This window comes from Cupressus sempervirens, chromosome 6 (assembly GCF_028749045.1).
Source record: "Cupressus sempervirens isolate cs-2001-9-10 chromosome 6, ASM2874904v1, whole genome shotgun sequence".
In the NCBI taxonomy this organism is placed as follows: Eukaryota; Viridiplantae; Streptophyta; class Pinopsida; order Cupressales; family Cupressaceae; genus Cupressus; species Cupressus sempervirens.
Window position 1 is genome coordinate 681577452 of NC_143123.1, and position 5894 is coordinate 681583345.

The following is a 5894-nucleotide window of genomic DNA, read 5'->3' on the forward strand; positions in this document are numbered from 1 at the left end:
TCTGATGATTTGGCATATGAGGAGCTAGTTAACAAGTTGTAGTTACATAGATTAAGGCATCTTAAACCTTACCATGTTGCATGGATCCAAAAGGAGCATAATTTACTTGTAAGTGAGCAATGCCTTGTTAAGTTATAGATTGAAATTATCATGATGAAGTCTTGTGTGATATTATGTATATGGATTATTGTCATATTTTTTTGGGTAGACCTTGGTAGTAGGATAGGAAAGCTTTTCATGATGGTAGATTGAATCAATATACTATTTGGGTTGATGGAAAGAAGCAAATTGTATTTTCTTTGGTAGAAAATCCTAATGAGAATCATTGTACCATAGTTAAAGTATGTTTGGTTGAAGGAAAATAGTTTTCTAAAGGTATAAAGGAAAACAATATTTTTTTTGCTTTGATTCCTAGAAAACCTAAGCAGCAAGATGAATAAGAACACGCACTTGAGATTAAATCTTTGTTGGTGAAGTTTCAAGACATTATTTGAAATAATGTAATTGATGGTTTGCCCCATGTGAGAAGTATTAGTCACTATATTGATTTGATACCTGGAACTAGTTTGACTAATAAAGAACCACATAGATTGACTGTTAGGGTTTAACAGATCCTGAACAATATAAGAATAAAAAAATATATGCAGAAATAAAAGAAGGAAACAGAATGAACACAGATAACACATAGATTTAACATGGTTCACCCAAAAACCTAGGCTACATCCATCTACACAACCTTCAACCTTTCTATTATCCAGCAAAAATGTACACCAAAATTACAATGCATTATACATCTTAGCCACTTATAGCACCGTTTTAGGGAAACCTCTAAAATTGACCATTTTAGGGTTCTTACCATTTCAACACCCACTACATGATCAATCACCACAATATCAACAAGAAAAGATATATCAGATCAAGAGATCATATCAGATCAGAAAGAGGAGATCCAACATCATCTTATCAGAGCAGATCGAGGTTCAGGTACTGAATCAATTTTAACATATTGAGTTAGGGTAAATCTCTTAACAAATTGGTCTTAACAAATCTTTGTAAATCTCATAACATAGTACTTACTTTGTTGTAAGTGTAAAATCCTCTAACAGGGTGAGATCTAATAGTCTCAAAAGCTTTAATGGGGCAGACCCCTCACAAGGTAGATCATTGGATATGATCAAACATTGTAATCCTAACAAGTTAATTTTATTACTGCAGTAGTGTAGATTTGTGGGTGTCATCCCCACCCCAATTTTACCTTCACCTTGGAGGGTTTTCGAGTAACCATATCTTTTTGTCATGTGATTACTTTTTTCATGCATGTGAATGGTAGATTAGATCTATTAAAGTTTGATTATATAAGTTATGCATGCATAAGCAATTGGATATATGATGGCAAATGTGGTGAATAAATTATAGTATTGTGAAAGGATTGAAAGTGTTACAAATCATGATTCACACTCCCCCCCCTAGTATCGTAGTTTCCAATTTATACTTCCAACACCTAGAAGCATTTCCCTATTATCTTTGTATGAGCATTACACTCCCACTTTAAAACCTAGGTCACAAGAGGTATTCACAACCATTGTTAAACTGTCATTACATGTTTTCATCGTATTGGGGCCCGAGTGAGAGTGATCCCTTGGTAACTCTTGTGTTGTTGCATGCGGCTCATGCCAAGGGTCGTCCATCTTCACATGGCTCTAACCATAGGAGTCACCCACTCCAAAAATTACTCCTTTTCACTTCAACCTTTGAGCAAGACAATCCTCTATCGATACACCATACTCCCCCTATTAGTTCAATGGAGATGAGAATCGTACAAAACAAGAAGGAATGACAATTTTCTTGTGGGGAAGGAAACCCTAGCCACACCTGGAAACCTCATGCAACTCTGCAAAAATCTATCCCTTCTTTTTTATATAGTTAGGCATTAAATGATACTTTTTCATCTCATCATTGAATTTCTCATCATTTTAAAATAATAGTTGTGAATTTGATTTAAAATTAAGTACAATATTATAGTCACTACTAAAAAATTTATTATATAGATTAAGTTATATGATTTTTAGTTAGACTAGACTAAGAATTATAATTAATTAGAATGTGTAATTGATTTAAGAAATGTCTTATTTTATAAAATGGAGTTTAATATATTATAAAAGTGCTTTATTTTTTAAAAAAATGTGCAATTATTATGTAAAATACCTATGAATGTTTTAATCAATTATATTAAGATTGCAATCTTAATTTAAAATTATTTTAAATTATATAATCATTTTAATTAAATAATGTAGCATATTTATCCCTTGGGTTCTACATCTCTACCTATATTGTCTCTCTTTCCCTCCCTCCATCTCTATATTTATGTCTCGAGTTCTATCCACGTCTTTTTACATTTATCTCTCCATGTACCTCTAATATTGTTTATTATTTATTTCCATCCATCCTAGATCTCTTCCTCTTTGCCATATTTCTTATTCCATGCCCCCATATCTCTATCTTTATCTTTTCTCTCCTCCTTTCCCCTCCCATCTTTATCTTCCTCTCTACCTCTTCTTCTCTCTATATTTTTATCTATTTTACTCCTTTCCTCCCCTATTACCTTCATCTTGACTTTTACCTACACCTAACTATCAACATTTCAGACAAGAACTTTGACAATTTGCATCTCATGTTTAATGTTTATTCCCAATGTGCAGACCTTCCAACTCTAGCTACCAAAGGAAATCCCAAGTGTTTTTTATGACACACTCAAAAATTAAGAATTTATAATGATTCCCAAACTTTCTCTTAATTGCTCTTTGTGTTAAAAGATAACATTTGAACCTCTTTTTTTGAGGTTCTTGAGAGCAGAAGAGTATTAATTAAGTGTGTATTTGATTATTTATTCCTTCCTCATTGTGGCCTCCTCATATAACAATATAACAAGATATTATTTGCATATTGAGTGTGAGTAACATCTATCCCATCTACAACTTTAATGCCTTTCCAAAGATTTGTCCCTCTCAACTTTTTTTTTTAAAAATGTTTCGTAGCTTCATCCATGAAGAATAAATAGATAGGTAAGGGGAAATGGGACCTCATTGATGCAACTTATTAGTAGCATCAAAGAAACCACACATAGATCCATTCACTGAAATTGAGTATTATAGGCTTGATATGCAAGATTTGTTTTTACTCAATAAGTCAACAATAAGAAGTCCCAATGAACCCTGTCGTAGTCTCTATTAACCTATTAATCATCAGGGTTTAAAAGATAGGTTAGATATTTTAGTTGTAGTAGTTATTTTATAGTAGTTATTAAACTGCTATATGACTACCTTATTTATGCAATGAATCTTGATGAATAGATACAGTAAAGTTTTGATTATGTTTTGATTATTTTCCGTTACATTAGATTTTTGGGCCTAACAGTGGTATCAAAGTAGTGAAGAAAGAATGTGAAATATTACAAACTCTCTTGTTGTTGGCAGCCATGGCCATCAATATGAATACATAGAAAATGAATGATGGTTGCAAGTTTGGATTTTTGAGTTTATATTACAAAATTTATATCATAATTGATCAACAAAAAAGTCTTGTTTGGATCACTATTTTATTTCTTCTTTGTTTCATTTCAACTACTCTCATATATCAATATTATTGGGTTTTCTGTCACAAGAATCGGGAATTGGAAATCACATATTTTGAATTGCATGATAACTCATTTGAATGGAGGAAAAAAATTGCATTTAACAATCAGTTTTGGGAAAAATTGTATGAGTTTTCAGTTTGAATTGCTGACCAATCAGATTCAATGATCTCTTTAGTGGCACCTTTTCGGTTTGAGTTACTAAGCACTATGCAATTAGCATAAGTAGATTGGCATGAATGGTGTGAAGAGGATCAAAGATTACCTAGGCTTGTAAAATATTTTTGGGCACAAAATAACGTTGTATATAGATGTACAAAGTTAGTTTGAGTTCATAAATTGAATGGTAATGAGATTAAATCTTTGGCCAAATGACATATTGTGTTTGCTTTCATAGTCTATTATTTTATCAGTAGATGGAATGCGTTGATATATATTGATCATCATATGTTGATACACTAACAATAATTTTTTATTTCCTCCAATCTTGGTAAAGTCCCTTGGAAACATCTAAAACATTGAGAAGATTTATGTGCTTTGGGACATAGAGAAGATATTATTCTTGTGACTATTGAAAGCACCTATTAAATGTTCGAATAAACTCAACCAATGTGTAATATATATTAATCATTAGGGTTTAAAAGTTAGGTTAGATATTTTAGTTGTAGTAGTTATTTTATAGCAGTTATTAAACTACTATATGACTACCTTATTTATGTAATGAATCTTGATGAATAGATACAGTAAAGTTTTGATTATGTTTTGATTATTTTCCATTACATCAAATTTTTGGGCCTAACAGTCTCTATTAGCATCAATTTTTATTGACATGTCTCATTTTTCCTTATGTAACTATGAAAAAAATTCCATAGTGATAATAATACTATTGATTCTCTCATCCATGAGTAGAACCATTTTGTTCCTCTAACATAATTTTTGTCTACACTAACTTTGATCCATTTATTTTAGCCTTTGTCAACATTTTGTATATTGTTTTGTGGAGGGAGATTCGTCTGTAATAATAAATTGTGCAATGGTATCCATTTCTATCCTCCATGTGCACTACAGGATTGACTTATAGTCGTTTGTTGATGTTTGGAAATGACTAATGAATATTCAATAACTTGCACAAATGGCTAATTTTATTTCTTGGCCTATTCCCTAGCATTTTTTGGGGTTTTGTATCATATGCACAATGACAATGAATAATGGAAGCAATTAAATTTAGATATTAATCTGTTTGACTCTCATGTAAACTTGTGTTTTAAGGATTCTACAACGCATATGTCAGTATGGTTAATGCCTTTTCAATGTTTGCAGATGAATGTTTAGAATTTTCTCATATATTTAAATTTTTTGCATTTTTTAAAGCCCTCCCAGCTTTGTTATCCCTTGCCATCCCTAAGAATGACCCCAATAAATCAGTCTACAATATGCTTCCCGTTATCCCAATATCCCCCCATCTAGAAAACTTGGTGGAGCATAGCTTTTTTTTTAATTATGCTAGGTACTCAAGTGGCTCAATTGGAACTTATCACTAAAAGCCCTGAACTTGCACTTCTTCCCATGTTCATAATTTATTAATCACAACCATGTCACTATTGCTCAACGCAGCTTCAATGGATAACCTAATAATCTTTCTTTTATGTGATACAAAACGTTGATGCTAAAAATTATATACACAATCGAATCCAGAAACATATCATAATGTTAATGGAATGCTGGTTTTAGTTGTGTTTCTGTCCTAGTGAAAGTACATTATGTTCTAGATTAACATTTTTCAATAGTGAAGAGAGTTAACCAAACATATACATGACCACTAATAGAAAATTAGAATTTCAACAATACTTTCACATAGTGTATTGCTGCCATATCTAGTCATTAGTTTAAAGCGTTTAACTTTTTATAGTTAAACACAACATTCATAAAAATGTTGTAGCCCAATTATCATCAAGTGATGCATATGAGATTTTTTTCACTCTGATAGGGTTTCATGCAATCTTTGAGTTTCCTTGTGTACAGCTCTCTATCTGAGGTCTCCTTTTTTTCCACCTGTCAAACCACATTTACTGCAGGAGTTTTTAGACTAGTTTATAATGGCCCTAGCCAGTGGTGACCTAGTTGTTAATACTAGTGTTCAGTTGCTACTTCAGAAAGCCATGGCGCCTCCATTGAACAAATGTCCTTGCAAGTTCATCCCAAAGGTTTTTCACAAGGTAATCTTGATATTATCCTTCCCTTGCAAGAATTTGATGTTGCTTGT